The following is an 18,938-nucleotide window of genomic DNA, read 5'->3' as shown; positions in this document are numbered from 1 at the left end:
CTACATATCCCATAATCCTAAAAGGAAACATAAAGATAAAGGTTACAAAAGTGCTTTTATGCTACACCGTGAAATCTGTCCTACTTGCAAATAAAAGAACTCCTGTAGAAACCCTTTCTTGCCATCAAGAATCCAAATTAGCAACAGCTTGCAATGATAATCAGTTCATTTCAGTGTACTGAAAATGGGCTCATTATTATTAATTTTTGCCAACTCCCAAGCAATTCATGAACCATTTTTAGATTTTCAAAAAGCAGTTCATGAATCAGACAAAAAAAATTTAAAAGGAACCCATCCCACAATGAGATGATGACTCAGAGTCCTTTGCTGTAGCTGTGTCAACTGCCGAGCATCTGAAATCTGATGAGGATGGGGTTGATGGAGAAAAGGCCATGATGAGCATAAAACAATGTGTTGAATTTACATGTTAAAACTTCTTGTTGGTTTTGGCAATTTTTGCTGAGGATTATTGAGAAATCTATAACATCTGGATGTGGGGGAGAAGCTCCACTAAAACGATGAAGTTTATATTGGTCGACAAGACTATAAATGGAAAAGAAAGTAGTTTCTTAACACAGCTGTTTCCAATTTTGTTAACATTTTAGGCCAAATTCATTTGAAAAAAAAAAGAAATAACATAAAACTCTAATGTTCAAGATATGCGAAACAAGTCTGACTTAATGTACACATGCTGAAGGCATTCTTGACTCAGACTGGTATATCCAGAGGATAGACAGATAGCCACTGGCCTAAGCCTAGTCCCTAACCTATCTTTGAAACAGACACCAACATAAAGTGAACGTGTTAGTTGCTCTGTTGTGTCCGACTCTTTGAGACCCCTTGGACTGTAGCCCTCCAGGCTCCTCTATCCATTAAATTCTCCATGCAATCATACTGGACTGGGTTGCCATTCCCTTCTCCAGAGGATCATCCCACCCCAGGGATCACACCTGGGTCTCCTGAACTGCAGGTAAATTCATTATCGTCTGAGGCACCAAGGAAGACCTAACATAAGCCACTTTGCTAAGAAATTTGGATTTCAAAGTCAGATCATCCCTTCAGGTTAATTTGGTTTTAAGTGAAATGAAACCATCAGACTCCTGGCACTGTCTTCTGTTTTGGTACATATCATATCTCTCATGACCTAGAAATTATTTAAGGGGTAGATCATTGATTAACTCTCAGAAGAACTAAATACCCTCCATTCTTCCCACTGATGGGGTAATGTCTTATTTATCACTTACTCTTTCTGTCTTTTATTTTTTCCCTCTGTAAAATGAGAATAATGCAAGAAGACAAATAAAACATATGCAAATATATTTTCTGGTGCTCTTGAAAGGAACATTCAGTAATCAAATACATTAATAATATGTATATATGTGCACATGTACACATACACACAGATATATTTATTTAAATCAATGTCATGTTGGCTTCCAATTTCTCATTTTTCTATTATTAGTTTTCTGATATCTCTTTTCTTATATTTTACAGGAAAATTATGGCAAACATTTAAAAATTCTTTATTTCAACTTGTCTTTGCATCTTTATTCCCCTTCTTTTCCTTTCCTTTCATTTTTCCTCTATTGCAGGCTTCCACATCTTTTTGCATGAAGAACAAAAGCAAAATAAGTTCAAAGAGAAACATGCTTCCCTATCACTTTCATTTTATGAACCTCTGAAATCATTATGCAGCTGAATAAAATGGGAGCAGTATCTTTGTAAAATGTTCTATTAGCTTGTTGATGCTTTTTGGCTGGAGATGACTCTTAAATATTGATGACAATTACAATTTACTTCCTATGCTTTTATTTTCAGAATTCAAGATTTGGTAAAGGCATGAACATACCAGTATCAGATAGATTTGTTAATTCTCCTTGACATAAGTAAAGTCTGTAACAGCAAGATGTTTTAAAGATCATCAACAATATGATCAATACAGATTGCCAAAATCAATTCTGGAGTCTGACTCTGCCTGCTGTGAGCAGTTGTCACAATGTTCTTTGAGAAATTGGCAAGAAATGATAAGGATTCTGTCAACAGACACCCATCAATAGAAAATAATCTCCCTGCAGACATATTGCACTCCTTTTGCCTTTTCCTTGCAAACAGGTCATGAATAAGGAAAGCCTGGCTGAACTTTGTAATTTAATCAAGTTACTGTAAGAAACCTTAAATAAGATCTTGTTTATAAGCAGATTAAAAACATTAAATGGGAAAATACACTTCTCGACTTACAGAGTACTTCAGAACTTATAAGCAATACTTACTATATATGTTTCTATAGGTAATTTCTTAATTCAGTGAGAGCCCTTCCATAGGTACAAAGTTCAATACTTTAGGTAGCTTGTTGATTGGCTTTGATAAGGATCACTTTTTTTCTTCCTTCATAGGTTTACCATATCTAGAAAAGCGGGATATTTGCTTGACTATAGCATTTATGGTTTTAGAGGTTTCCAAATAGTTTTTACTTGGAACCTATGGATCCTATGAGCTTACAAATGTATTCAGGATGTCTAAAATTGAATAAAAATATTTGTGAGTGTTCACATTTATATTGTTTATGAAGATAGGAATCCTAACAATTGCCTGATTTACCAAAGTGCCTATAAAAAAATGTTAAAGACTGAAAGGAAGGAGAAAAGGAATGGAAAAAAGCTAAAGTAAAGTTATTTTTTAAAAATTGGATAGCTTAGCCCTACTAAGTTAATCTATTAAGGCAGTAATCTATTAAAAAATAAATGCTTATTGAATGCCAATTACGTGCCACCAGTGGACTATAACAATAGAAAGCCCTTAAAGAGCTTGTATTCACATGACAGGAAAACAACAATAGAACACATCGTTTTATGTGATACAAAACCTAAAATATAAAGCCTCCAGTAACTTTATCTATTTTGCAACTATGGTAATAGAAAACATTATAAAATTGTTATGCATATAACTAACAAATTTGTTTTTTTTATATATTTTTTAAAGCAAATGCTTTCTGGTATCCTTTGGCAACTGCTTAACAATTCACGGGCTTTCCTGATGGCTGACCTGATAAAGACTCTGCCTACAATGCAGGAGAGAAGGTTCAATCCCCGGGTCATGAAGATCCCTTGGAGAAGGGAGTGGCTACCCACTCCAACATCCTTGCCTGGAGAATTCCAAGGGCAGAGGAGCCCGGTAGAATCCAGTGCATGGGGTCCCAAAGAGTTGGACACGACTGAGTGATTAACATTTAGCAATAGATTCAATGCCTCTTTTTGAAGAGTTGTGCCTCCCCCTGGGTACAGCTGGCATTTAATTCTCTGTTATGAGGAGCTGTCCGGTTGATCTCTTTAGCAGCAATCCTGGCCTCTACCCACTGGATGCCAGTAATTTCCTCCTCCCCACTTGTTATCATTCAAACCAAATGTCCCCTGGAGGCAAAAATCACTCCTCTGGAGAACCACTACTGTCAACAGTCCAGGCCAATGGCAAGGAGTGTAGTGATGAATGCAGTATTTTCATGGGCATGGAAAACTTCCCATGTCTTGGAAAGAACCCAGTCCTAAAGGAATCAAATTTATAATTCATCAGTCTACAAATATCTACTAAAAATAATAGCTTGTTCTTCAAGGAATTTTTTCTCTCTCCTTCCTCCTTGCTTTCCCATTTTCTTTTACTTTTTATTATTTATCTTTTGTCTGTTTTTCTTCCATACCTAAGCTAATGGAGGGCCAGTGTTATAGGCATTCTCTTTCTTGAACCAAACTGGTTTCTAATAATACAATTAGCTGTTTAAAATGTCACTAATATTGGAGATACTTACCCAAAGGAAGTATTTGGAGTCTCTTTTGACTGTCACTATCTTTCTTTTAACAGAAAGCACCTCCAGAAAGAAAGAAAAAAAGGATATATTAAAATGAGTAGAGGAAAATAAACAGTCAATTTAACGAGAAAGTATAGAGGCAAGGTAAAAGAAGAAGGTCAAGAAACAGGGCAGAAAATGACAAAAATCATTTGTAAAATAGGAATAAAAATTCAGGAAGAAAGTAAATGGATATAGTTTTTTTAAAAAGATGGAGTAAGTGGAAGCCTGTGGTGATATAGGGAAAGAACAGAAAACAAATGAGTTTTTATAGTAGTGATGGTACTTAGTAGCTCAGTCATGTCCAACTTGTAGGGACCCCCCATGGACTGTGGCCCACCTGGCTCTTCTGTCCATGGAATTTTTCCAGGCAAGAATACTGGAGTGGGTTGCCATTTCCTAGTAGGCTACATAAATTTGCCTCTCGTTTCCCTATAGAGTGCATTTATGAGGTGTTTAGAGACTGACCCTAGAAGGACCCTCAGAACACATTTAAGACTGACATAAGGAGGACTGGGACTCTGATTCCTCAGGAAAAGCCTATCATGCTCCTCAAATTAAATAACAGTCCTCTTTGTCTATTCTGATATATTCTCATTTATCAAACATTTGAATGCTTTGTCAGCTCTGTTACCATCCAGAAAAATTGATTCCCCCTCATTTTAAACTTCCATTATCATAAGGTTAAACTCATTTTTGAGCAGCCACATAGATTTTTTTCCTTTGTTCTTGTTGGAGAACAATAATTCAGGTCTTTCCCTTGTATTTTATATTTTATATACCACTTATATCTTGATCAAACAAAATTAAGCTTAGATTCCAAATTCAGGTTTTACAATTACTTTTGTTGGATTGAATCCATTACTCAAGGTTAGTCAGTTATTTTGTCCAGACTCTGTCATTCAAGGCATCTGCAATTCATCATGAATTTATGTAATCTGAAAATCTGAATAAAATGGCAAACATTATAGTTTTTTGTTTTTTTTCCCAGCAGCACCTCTGCTTTCTGGCTCTCATAGTGTGCCTTCCAATATAGAGATGGTATTATGAGTATTCATTTCCCACCCTTCTTTGTGATAGGTTGTTGATATGTAATTTAGTCTTGGCCAATGGAGTTTGACCATTGGATGACTCCTAAGGGCTTTGTGGAAAAGTTGTCTCCCATAAAAATTCACTAGTCATGAATATGAAACATGAAACTGCTATAGCTGTCTTATAACCAGGAGGAAAGATGACAATGATAGAGTGAAGTTGGCAGATTGAATAAATGAAAAGTCTCTGGTTCTTTGATGATATAATTAAGACACAAATTAACTGTAAAACAGTCTCCCCCTAGATATTTTATTGTATAAAATTACACACAGCTTAACATTTAATTCAATGTGGACTGTATGTTTGCTTGTAGCCCAAAGAATTCCATTTGATACGATAAATATGTCTTCTATATCTGCTGATGCTTCATGATGCTTTCTCTTTAATATATTAACTTGAACTTAGGGATACAAACATTTAGAACAACCCTTTGGAAGAATTTATTCATCATGAGTTTCAGATCACTTTATTTAGTTCCCTCTCCTTTTTCAATTTATTCCATCATTTTGGATCTGTGACTCGTCCTGGAATTTAGTAAAAGGGAGAGAAATAATATTTAAAATCAAGGTGTATGAATAGTGTATGAAGATAGCATATGGAGAAAAGAGAAAAAAGTCGAGAGTGAGAGCTCTGGAAATTCCTATTTTGGTTGGAAGTAGAAAATGTTAAACAGGGAAGTAGAACAAGAAGCGAGCAGCCAAAAGGAGGGGGGACAAAAAAGTGATGCCATATGTTGACAGGAAGTAGGCAATTTTTGTCAGAAAGATTTAATGGATTCTTGAATTGGTCTTTCAATGTCCATTTTGCCCTCATACTATTTGGAAAAGCTAGGGATTTAAAATCGGTTTTTCCTAAACTTCCTGGTAGCTAGGCTTCCTCATGAGATTTGAATGCTGTCAGTTAGATGCTCTCATACAACATTTAAAAGATGAAAGAGAGGCAGAGGTCATCTTTCCATGACTGATAAGTGGTGGACAGACCCCAAGTTTCCCCAGTTGCCAGCCTTGCTGGGTGAGGTCTCTGCAGCAGTGGCAGTGGGAGAAGCTTTAACAGCTGCAGGTTCCTGATATCTGCATCAAAGCAACAATGGAATGATTTTCAAACCTATGATAACAGAGGCAATCTCCTGAACTCTACTCCACTGGGACTTCTAACAATTTTGAAGGCATTCAATTTTCTATTAGAAATCCTGGGCCTTCCCTGGAGATCTAGTTGTTAAGACTTTGCCTTAACCTCCAATGCCAGGGATGCCGGTTCGATCCATGATCAGGGAGCTACAATCCCACATGACTCAAGGCCAAAAAACCAAAACATAAAACAGAAGCAATATTGTAATAAAGTCAATAAATGACTTTAAAAATGGTCCATATGAGAAAAAAAAAAAGAAATCCTTTTCAGCTTGAAATATCTAAGGTGATAGGGAAGTATAGGCAATATGGTTAAATGACACTGAGATGTTAAGATCATGATTTGAATAGCAATTAAAGTACTAAAGTCTCTAGAAAGCAATTTCATCAGACTAATGGTAGCACAGACCCAGATACCAGGGACTGAAGGATATAATTCAGAAACGTATTGATTACAAGATAGAGAAAACAAACTCAAACTTGCATAAAAAATAAGTGTGCTGCATTTGGGGCATAGTCTAACCAAATGACTTAGGTAGGTTCATTAACCTCTCCCTCCCATCAGCTTGAACTCTCACCTCTGCTTATCTCTGCTGATTTCTCTCTCTCTCTGAAGCTGGGTGAGTAGCTTCTGACAACCCTAAGCTCACAATATCCCAGCATCCATAAATCAATTCCCCAGAAATTCAGACTGGTTGGTTCACATGCGCACTCTGGGATTAATCTGTTTCCAGAAGAGGTTTGTGTGTTATTTTTGAAATGACAACCCACTCCATTATTCTTGCCTGGGAATTTCCATGGACAGAGGAGCCTGGTAGGCTATAGTCCATGGGGTCGCAAAGAGTTGGACATGACTGAAACGACTTAGCATGCATGCATGCAATATACAATCACCATAAAAATTTAAAACATACAAAGGTATATAAAACCTTAAGATTCCAGCCTGCCTGACCAAAACCTAAATTTCAGTAAATGGTCTTTTTTTTTTTAAAAAAAAGAATACTCATAAATAAATCTTTCAGGTTCTCTCATCTCTATTTCAATGTTTCTAGACCATATAATATATGGTGATCATTATTAGTGATCATTATACTTATATGTATAAAATAAATGTATAATTTTTTTCTTTTTTATTTAAGATGAAAAAGTTCTCTGCATTATTTTCAAAATTAGCTCTCTCCACTCCCCCAACTATTTGTAGACTTGAATCAAATATATTTCTGTTCTTCCCATTAAAAATGACATTCCTTCGTCTAAGATGGTTCTTCTTTCCAGTCTAAACACACACCGGATTTCAAATATCTTATACATCCTACATTGGTCTGATCTTACTCAAGACATCAGTGTCTCCCCCATGCCCCCATTCCCTTGTACAGTATATACTGGTTGCCATGCTCTCCTTCAGGGGATCTTCCCACCCAGGTATCAAATCCAAATCTTATGTCTCTCCTGCAGTGGCTGGTGAGTTCTTTACCACTAGTACCTGATTGTATAGTATATTTATTAAAAACAATAAGAAAGCTGATCAGAATGTGGAATGAGTAATGGTAAGAAATACTGGGTTGTCGTTTCAGTGATATTACAGCACAGTGTTAGAAAGTTACATGATAGCTTGAAGGGATTTAACCCTTCAGTGTTGTCTTCATGAGTTATCTACTCTTCATGAGGCATCTGAAGAGTAGGAACCATTGCAGATGTGCAGTAGCAATGGTGGACCAAAAAATCCAGATTTCAAATGAGAAAGGAGGCTAAAGGAGCATGTGAGGCAAGCCAAGTATAGAAAAGCTGCTTTAAATCAGGGGTGTGAATTGGTGGCTAACTAATATAAATCAGGTGTAACTGTGTGGCCCATGTGGTGTAGACTCCTTCTAATACTTGTATCCTGGGCTCACTTGCTCAATTGATCACTGTTGCTACCACTTTATTTTTCTTCTCAGTTTTGCTGCCTACCTGATCTCTGAATGCACCATGAGCTCTCATGCTATTTTCCTATTTAATTATCTTGTTGATGCTCACAAAAATTTTTTGCTCACAGTAGATTTTCCCATTTTCAGTTGAGCATTTTGGGACAGAGGGCAGGGCCCAATAAACAAAATACTTGTCCAAGGTTCTTCAATGTTGTCTCCAATATCTGGCCTTCCATGGAGAACCCATGCTATGTGGAAGGTGAAGGAACATAAGGTTCGAGCTGTAAACTGAGTTCTGACACCTCCTCTCTCTATTTCTGATAATTCTCTGCAGAGTCTAATTTCTGATCTTAAAGAACTCTGGATTTAAATTCAGATATCTGGACCCTTCAATTCTATTCCTGGGAATCTAGACTAAAAATCACAAAACATAAAACAAGCCTTATGAGTAGAGGCAAACAAAGCAACATTATTTATAATGAAACAGAATTAGAAAAAAATTAAAATTTCCAATCATAAGGGAATGGATAAGCAAACAATGATAGCCCACCATGGAGCCATTAGAAATATTTATGGAGACATAAAAAACTGAATAATGTGTTAATTGAATAAAGCAAGATATATTCTATATACACAGTATGATGTATAATAAACAGTATGTAAATAAATGCATTTATTTAAAATGAAATTAAAATGTTGACAATACTTCTACTTAGATTAAAGTACAGCAGGTATCATTTCTCCTTTCAATTTCTCTATTTCAAGATTGTTAAAATAAAAATAATTAAATACAAGTAATGACCACTGAAGAAAAATAATTCTCAGAATTTAGGAGAAGACCAACTGCCTGAAAAAAATACCTATGGCCTAATATAAGATATAAATGAGTTGCTAAGGGAGAGAGACCAAAACTGTAGGAAAAAAATCTGTGTTCAAATCTGTTAAACAGAGTTAAGAGTTACTGAGAATGATGATAGGGTCAGTTTGGAAGAGGGATAAAAAGGAGTATGTTTTTCAGAGGAAACGTATATTGTTTATGTTAATATATTTCTACTTTATTCAGATGTAATATTTTATTACCAGATATTGAATACCTTATTCTTTGCACAAATAAAGAGGGAGTTACTGCAAAAGGGGTCAAAGGATTTTCTTTTTCTTTCTCTCATTCACTTAGTTTTGGTGTTGTCATTGACCTGACTTCCAAAGAGGTACAAATGTCAAGGAAGGTATTATGATTTTATGAATTAAGATTAAATAAATTAATATTGATAAAGTTCTTAGAAAATAGTCAGCCACAGAATAAGCACTATTTAGAACAGTGTTACATAAATACTCTACTTTTGAGTAGCCTGACATATCGCATAAAAAGTCTCTTAAAAAAACAGCTCCTTAATTTCCAGGTACCAGAATATAACTTGGAAATGTACCTTTTTTTTTTCCTCTAATGCTTGAGATGCGAACAACCAAAAAAACCTAAAAAGGTATGAAACAAATAATTCTTTATTTTGTTTCAAAAGAATAAAAATGGGTATATTCCAATTTGAATTTTAAAAAAGAATGAATAGGCACACTATCTTTAAAGCCACTGTAAATTACCAGCTTAATAAATTGCAAAGAATGTGCATAGCTATTTATTCTTCTGTTCAGTAAAAAAAAATATAGTTACCATGACAACTACCAAATCTCATAGTGTGTGTGCTACTTCTATGATATGATCACTTTTTATAATAAAGACATGAGTTATATATCATCTGGGCTCTGATATTAAATGTTTTGAAATGCTTTAAAACACACACAATCTTGCTGATATACATATTCACCATTTTTCTCCCTTAGCTCTCTGACATTAAGTACACTTTAACATTTTTGTGCTTCAGATATTTTCTGAATATATAACCATGTCTATCAAATCTCTGAAAATTGTAGAATTAGAGTCAACACCCCAGATTTCTAAATGACTTGTAATTGGCTTTCCATGAGCACTGTAGCACTGGATTAAAGGAAGTTGTTCCTAAAGAATTTATTTCACTTTTTAAAAAATTTAATCTTTCATAACAAAATGTACTTTTTATTTTCTTAAAATAAATAACAATTTGTATTATAAATTGACCAAGATACTGTTTTCCAAGTCTCTATGCTCCTGTATACTTCATTACATGGTCCAATTATGAGACACCTAAAGTCGAATACAGAAGCGCAACATTTGTTCACAGCAATTATTAGAGAAGATGATATGAACCCCTAAAATGAGCTTGTGCCTTAGGAAGTCTTGGGAACATGAACCCATGTTCCCACACATAAGGAGGAATGAGAAGAAAGTCAAGAGTGAAGGCTCTAGAGATTTCTGTTTATTTGAGAATAGAAAATATTAAACAGTGACATAGACTAAGAAGGGATCAGCTGAGAGGAAGGGGAGCAGAAGTTGGTGCCATAAATTGACAAGAAGTAGGCAATTGTCTGAAAGATTTAATAAATTCTTGAATTGGATTTTTAACATCTATTTTGTTTACATCTATTCTGAATGAGACTTGGGTACTGTCACCTAGATGCTCTCATACAATATCTAAAAGGTGGACGAGAGGCAGAGGTCATCTTCTTCTGAAGAGTAAGCTGAAACTTAGATGGAACAATGGCTCATATTTTGTCATGTCTTCTTGGCTTTCTGTAGAAAGACTCAAGGACAGGTTATTCTCTCTGAAAATCTCGCTAGGTAAATAAGAGTGTTTGGAACCCCAGGGTTGCTGATAGTATACTTCTAAAAATGTGACCTAACTGAAATATGACTAACTTCCTTACTCTCTTATTATCAAAATGAAATAGCAGCCACAATGAGCAAATGAAGCAGAAATTTCACGAATTATACAATGACTTAATCATTGAGATGTATAATTTTTTTGAGTTGTATCACTCTTTCGTTTGATTTTTTGACCTTCCCATGAAGAAGAAAAGGGTTTATTACATTTAATTTTTAATGGAATTAAATTATTGTTACAAGCATTTAATGTATTACCTTAAGGAAATTTTGTAAAACCAAAAGCCAAGGAAAAGAATCAGTATTAGTAAGAAAATGTTTGGGTGTTATGCCCAATTTTCTCATTATGTAAATTTTAGGAAAACATAACAGGCATCTAGAGCAGAGAAAGCTCTGTATACCAAGTTTGCTAAATTCTACTAATCTGGCAATTTTTTTCTTTTAGGATTCCATAAATTTATTTTTATTTCATCTATTGAACAACTTAGAATTTGCATAGTGATTTCCTAGACATGATTCCTTGTGCTTTTCACAACATCTTTATGAGCAGACAGGGTTCATACTATTTGTTTTTTATTTCTGTTTACCAAGATTTAAAGAGATTACAATATGGGGAGACTCTTGAAAGTCCCTTGGACTGCAAGGAGATCCAACCAGTCCATTCTAAAGGAGATCAGCCCTGGGTGTTCATTGGAAGGACTGATGATGAAGCTGAAACTCCAATACTTTGGCTACCTGATGCAAAGAGCTGACTCATTTGAAAAGATCCTGATGCTGGGAAAGATTGAGGGCAGGAGGAGAAGGGGACAACATAGGATGAAATGGTTGGATGGCATCACCGACTCAATGGACATGGGTTTGGGTGAACTCCAGGAGTTGGTGATGGACAGAGAGGCCTGACGTGCTGCGTGCGGTTCATGGGGTTGCAGAGAGTCGGACACGACTGAACGACTGAACTGAACTGAACTGAACAATATGCAGAGAGAGATGAGAACATAATCAGAGATGAAGGCTAAAGATGGGATAAAGTAAAAAAAAATATAAAAGAAGAAAGGTGATTAATCTAGGTAGAAAAATACCCACAGACTCTAAACATGTGGATGCAGATAAGCCATTAAGAGCCACAGGCATTATGTTGGAATAAGGAGAGGAAGCAACTAGGTAGCTTAGAACAGGAGAATCTCAAAGCAGCCATCAAGTCTTCACAGAAAAGCATGACGGGAAAAGCAGCTAGGAATGGGGAAGTGAGGAATCGAGGTTCTGCCCGCCCAGTTCCAGGTGAGAGCAGGAACCAGCACAAGGAGGGTCTGAAAGGCTGAGACAGAGTGTCTTCTATGAACTCTATCACCATGGCCCATCAGGGCTCCTTTCCAGGAAAGGGCCCCCCATTGGGAAGAATTTTAAGGGGCTAGAATGAGTACTGAGGAGAAATAGGGCCAAGAAACACAGACAAGCAAAGGAAAGGTCTAGATCTGTACTGTTCAATAATGTAGCCAATGGCCATTGTAATGTGGCTATTGAGCACTTTGAGGCTAAGTTGAGATGTGCTATCAATTACACAGCAATTATTGAAGACAGAATAAAAACAATAAATGATCTTATAATAATTTTAAAATACTTGATTACATGTTAAAATGATAACATTTTGGATATATTGGGTTAATTTATCCAAGTTGACTTATCTAAGTTGATTTCACTTTTTGGCCATTTTTAAAATGTGATTGCTAAAAAATATTTAATTACATATGTGTTTCATATTTGTGGTTCTCATTATACTTCTATTGGGCAAATTGGACCAGAGGTATACAAACTATGGCTTGTGGGCCAACTCCAACTGGCCACTTGCTTTTGTAAATAATAGCTGATTAGAACACAGCCATGCTCATTGATTTAGATATTGTCTATAGAGTTGAGTATTTGTAAAAGAGAACATATACTCTGCAAAGTTTTAAGTATTTGTCATCTGGCTTCTATAGAAAAAGTATATCACTGATGCCTGATCTAGACAAATTCAAGGAAGAAAACATATTCAGAAAATCCAAAAAATTAAGCCTGTCTATTTCTGGACAGTATACAAAAACAGTAAGAGAGGAAACTCTTTGGGATTTCCTAAACCCCACGTCATTTTAGATGTTTGGCAAAATGAATTGCATATAAAAATGAACAACATAGAAGAATAAATGTCAAACTCAATGTAAAATAACTATACAAAGAAAATGAATAAATAACATAATAATTTTCTCTAATAAGAAAGATAAGGCCAGAAAACAGAATGAAACTGAAACCACATTTTTAAAATGAGCTAAAAGACATAAAGTAAATGTTCCAATACTTAAAAGAAAAACCACAAATCAGAATTAGAAAATTTTATAAATGGGTGACTGAACCCAAGAAATAATTAGAAATAAAAGCTTTAAGAAAAAACAGAAAATATACCTTAAAATAAATAGAAGATGAAAAAAAAACATTTAACCCACTCGCTCCCCATGAAGAAGAGATGCAATAATTCCAGAGAGAGTGACAACTACTGAAAAGAGACAAAAATGCAAAAAAAGTATAAGCTGGCTCTTGCATAGTCCAGTAATGAGGGTCTCAATTCTGAGATGAATGCTTACAAACAAAATGGAAAGCAAGTATATTGTCTTAGGGCTTCCATGGTAGGTTACTGGTATAGAACCTACCTGCCAATGCAGAAGATGAAGGTCTGATCCTTGCGTTGGGAAGCTCCCCTGGAAAAGGAAGTGGCAACCCACTCCAGTATTCTTTCCTAGAAAATCCCACAGAGAGAGGAACCTGGTGGGCTACAGTTCATGGGGTCTCAAAGATTCAGACACAACTTAGCAACTGAACAAAACAACAAGGTTGTCTTAAGGTCTTTGAATTGGTGAAGATTATAATTATCCCACCTTATTCCTAAATGGTAGTATTCATAGAGGCTAATGTAATGGAAATTGGCCTTCTGAAATAAGCAGAAATTATGAGAATGATATGCAATCTTTTAATATAAACAGTCACTTTATGTAGACTAATAGAAGGGGTGGCTCATGCAGTGAAATATCTTCTTATTTAGATTGTATATCCAGGCTAAATCATGAGTGCCTCATTTTCCTTCTCGTTTTAGAATTCTAGCACTCCATTTGCTATTTAAAAGCAGAGTACGGAAGAATAAGAACCTTGTCAAGCCACAAACCATACAGGAGAAAAGGTGGAACAACAGGTGAAGAAGTGAAGTAAAGTCACTCAGTCGTGTCCGACAATTTGCAACCCCATGGATTGTAGCCTACCAGGCTCCTCTGTCCATAGGATTTTCCAGGCAAGAGTACTGGAGTGGGTTGCCCCAATGGGTAGGGGATAATAAAGGTATCAACAGGTTTGAGGTGCTGTGAGTGATGGAAAAACAAAAAAAGAGAAAAGACCTGGGAGACATACTTACAGTTTACCCCAAGAGTCCAGGACTAACTAGGCCACCCTCCATGGATGGGCCACAGGGCTAAAGAGAATAGAAATTTTTCTATGAACCTCTGTACCTTTAGGGAATCTGGCTTTTTCACTTGACTCTGAAGTTAAAGGGCTGATGAAAACTTCTTTTGAACTGTTTGGGTCTTTCCTTGACCAGTTAATGGTGACAATACAATCATGCTATTGTAGATGATGGCTGAGATTGTTAATAATACCGCTAATAGTCAGTTCTCACTCTGACTGAAGCCTAGCTTGGTGAATTTTGAGCATTACTTTGCTAATATGTGAGATGAGTGCAGTTGAACGGTAGCCTGAACACTCCTTGGTGTTGCCTTTCTTTGGGATGGGAATGAAAACTGACCTTTTCCAGTCCTGTGGCCACTGCTGAGTTTTCCAAATTTGCTGGCATATTGAGTGCAACATTTTCACAGCATCATCTTTTAGGATTTGAAATAGCTCAACTGGAATTCCATCACCTCCACTAGCTTTGTTCGTAGCGATGCTTCCTAAGACCCACCTGACTTCATATTCTAGGATGTCTGGCTCTAGGTGAGTGATCACACCATCGCGGCTATCTGGGTCACGAAGATATTTTTTGTATGGTTCTTCTGTGCATCCTTGCCATCTCTTTTTATATCTTTTGCTTCTGTTAGGTCCATACCATTTCTGTTCTTTTTTGAGCCCATCTTTGCATGAAATGTTCCCTTGGTATCTCTAATTTTCTTGAAGATATCTCTAGTCTTTCCCATTCTATTGTTTTCCTCTATTTATTTGCATTGATCACTGAGGAAGGCTTTCTTATCTCTCCTTGCTATTCTTTGGAACTCTGCATTCAGATGGGTGTATCTTTCCTTGTCTCCTTTGTCTTTAGCTTCTTTTCTTTTCTCAGCTCTTTGTAAAGCCTCCTCAGACAACTATTTTGCCTTTTTGCATTTCTTTTTCTTGGGGATGGTCTTGCCTCTTATACAGTGTCAGGAACCTTTGTCCATAGTTCTTCAGACACTCTGTCAGGTCTAATCTTGAATCTATTTGTCACTTCCACTGTATAATCATAAGAGATTTTATTTAGATCATACCTGAATGGTCTAGTGAACCAAGAATTTCCAGTTCAAGCTGGATATAGAAAACACAGAGGAACCAGATATCAAGTTGTCAACATCCGTTGGATCAACGAAAAAGCAAGAGAGTTCCAGAAAAACATCTACTTCTGCTTTATTGACTATGCCAAAGCTTTTGAATGTATGGATCACAACAAATTGGAAAATTCTTCAAGAGATAGGAATACCAAACCACCTTACCTGCCTCCTGAGAAATCTGTATGCATGTCAAGAAACAACAGTTAGAACTGGAAATGGAATAACAGACTGATTCCAAATAGGGAAAGGAGTACATCAAGGCTGTATATTGTCATCCCACTTATTTAACTTATAGTCAGAGTACATCATGTGAAATGCCGGCTGGATGAAGCACAAGCTGGAATCGAGATTGCCAGGAGAAATATCAATAACCTCAGATATGCATATGACACCACCCTTATGGCAGAATGTGAAGAAAAACTAAAGAGCCTCTTGATGAAAGTGAAAAAGGAGAGTAAAAAAGTTGGCTTAAAGCTCAACACTCAGAAAACTAAGATCATGGCTTCTGGTCCTATCACTTCATGGCAAACAGATGGGGAAACAATGGAGACAGTGTGAGACTTTATATTCTTGGGCTCCAAAATCACAGCAGAAGGTGACTACGGCCATGAAATTAAAATTACGCTTACTCCTTGGAAAAAAAGTTATGACCAACCTAGACAGCATATTAAAAAGCAGAGACATTAGTTTGCCAATAAATGTTCATCTAGTCAAAGCTATGGTTTTTCCAGTTGTCAAGGACGGATGTGAGAGTTGGACTATAAAGAAAGCTGAATGCTGAAGAATTGATGATTTTAAACTGTTGTGTTGGAGAAGATTCTTGAGAGTCCCTTGGACTGCAAGGAGATCCAACCAGTCCATCCTAAAGGAGATCAGTCCTGAAAATTCATTGGAAGGAATGATGCTGAAGCTGAAACTCCAATACTGTGACCGCCTGATGCAAAGAACTGACTCATTGGAAAAGACCCTGATGCTGGGAAAGATTGAAGGCATGGGGAGAAGGGGACGACAGAGGATGAGATGGTTGGATGGCATCACTGACTCGATGGAGCTGAGTTTGAATAAACTCTAGGAGTTGTGACGGACAGGGAAGCCTGGCATGCTGCAGTCCATGGGATGGCAAAGAATCGGACACAACTGAGCTACTGAACTGAACTGAACTCTGACTGATACAATACTGTGTAACCAAATAAAATAAAAGTCTAGCGATACACATTGTTATCCAGGTTGGGATAACATTTTCCTGCTTCTTTTTCAGCTTTTGACCACATGACTAACTTCTGCCCAATGAAATGTGAGCAAAAGTAATTCATATTACTTCTTAGCTATGTCCTTAAAAGAAGCATCTTGCCCTCCAATTTCTCTTTCCTCCTTGCCACAGACTAAGCATGGAGCAGGTCGGACCATAGCGGGTAGACAGAGAAATAGATAAATGATCTTATGGAGGAATCATACTTTATTGGATCACTTGCCAAGTCAAAAAAAATTATTTTATAAATTTATTTATTTATTTTTTTATTGAATGATAATTGCTTTAGAGAATTTTGCTATTTTCTGTCAAAACTCAACATGAAACAGCCACAGTTATACATATATCCCCTCCCTTTGAACCTCCCACCCACCTCCCTCCCCATCCCACCTGTCTAGGTTGATACAGAGCCCCTGTTTGAGTTTCCTGAGACATACAGCAAATTCCTGTTGGCTATCTACTTTACATATAGTAATGTAAATTTCCATTTTACTCTCAACATTTATCTCACCCTCTCCTCCCCTCTCCCCATGTCCATAAGTCTATTCTTTATGTCTGTTTCTCCATTTCTGTCCTGTCAAAATTTTTAATGAAAAGAAATAAATATTCTCTCTTACATAAGCCACTATTATTTTAGTCTCTACTGATGCTACTACCCAAATATCCTAGCATTATACTACTACTTTTTCTTTATATGATTAAGGGCTAGTACATGGGCCCTAAGAGATTATAGAATGTTGGTAAGAGTCAGGGCAGACAAATCAAATTAGGTGTACCACTGAGCCAAAATGACACCTCACCGTGACAGCCAAAGTCTTATTAGCAAGATGGTGCAGAAGAATGAAACTATTCATTTATGCACCAACTCAAATTATTGAGAGAAAACCCTTAGATTGCTAGAAATTCTCTCTGAAGAGAAAAGATAGTGGAGCCAAAGTATGGATTTCTTGGACTGTGCATGTCCTGCTACTGGGAATAATACCATTCAACAGGGATTCATTCCTTGTTTCCGTATGTCTAGGTTGGAGCCCCTTACCACTTAAGTAAGAGAAAGACAGAGGAGGATTCATCTGACATGACCCTAAACTGAAGGATAAATGCCAGTGGCTTATCAATTGGCTACTATGTCAGCATAAAGTGGTGGTTAAGAACGTAAATGAAACCAGTTTTCCTGAGATTAAATCAATAGCGTGACCTTAAACAACTTGTTTAACCTCCCATGAATCAACATGGGGTTTCCTCATCTATAAAATGAATGATGGTACCTACCTTATTGGGTTGTTCACTAAACGAGTTAGTACACACAGAGCACACCAATCAATGCCTGTTTCATAGCAGATACTCAATAGTTCCTTAGTGTTAGTCACTCAGTCATGTCTGGCTCTCTGCGCCCCAGTGGACAGTAGCCTGCCAGGCTCTTCTGTTCATGGAATTCTCCAGGCAAGAATACTGGAGTGGGTAGCCATTCCCTTCTCCAGGATATCTTCCCAACATAAGGATTGAACCTGGGTCAATTGCAGACAGATCTTTACCATCTGAGCCACTAGAGAGAAGTTGAAATGCTCAATAAATGTTAGCAAATAGTATCTTAGATGAAGTAGTAGGGGGAAAAACTCAACCGCCTCAAGGGCGATGCCCAAAACAGCAGGATGGGGATTGGGTATTACTAACAAATACTACAGTACTGGGCATTCATGAAATAGTTGATTCCTGGAAATGGTCCAGTATTCTGTGGTGAATCAGTTAGGTGCCTGTCAGTTTATAAACTGTAATAAGAATTCAGAGAAGAGTCAATAGTGGTGGGGAGGGGACTTACTAAGACTAAGACACTAAGCCCCAAAGCAGGATTTGTTAGAGAGAGGTGAGATAAGGCTAGTATGATATGGAAGCAGACTTTCACTGGAAATAAAGGTGGGGCACATGAATGTAAAATTATTCATGAAGTAATAAGTTTTAAGTTACTTAGACCCTAGTGAACATCACAAATAATGATGAGGATTGAGAAAAAGGTGATACTTAAACCAAGGGGAAAAATGTCTGTCCTCAGAAGGCATGGGCATCACTCAGTATCGAGTTAAATGTGATGAACACTTTAATGCTCTCACCACACACAGAAAATGATTATTATGTAAGATGATAGATGTAATAGATCTTATTAACCTTTCTGTGATTATTGCAACATACAGGTGTATCAAATCATCATGTTGCATACCTTAGATTTACACAGTGTTATATGTCAGTTATATCTTAATAAAGCTGAAAAAGATTTTTCCATGTGGTTATATACAGCAAAGCTTTGTTCATTTTAGCTGCTGCATAGTATTCCACTGAGCAAATTTATTCATTTATTTATATTTCTGCTAATGCTCATTTAGATG

This window comes from Cervus canadensis, chromosome 17 (assembly GCF_019320065.1).
Source record: "Cervus canadensis isolate Bull #8, Minnesota chromosome 17, ASM1932006v1, whole genome shotgun sequence".
NCBI classification, from domain to species: Eukaryota; Metazoa; Chordata; class Mammalia; order Artiodactyla; family Cervidae; genus Cervus; species Cervus canadensis.
The sequence above is the reverse complement of the archived record's forward strand: the minus strand, read 5'-3'. Positions refer to the sequence as shown.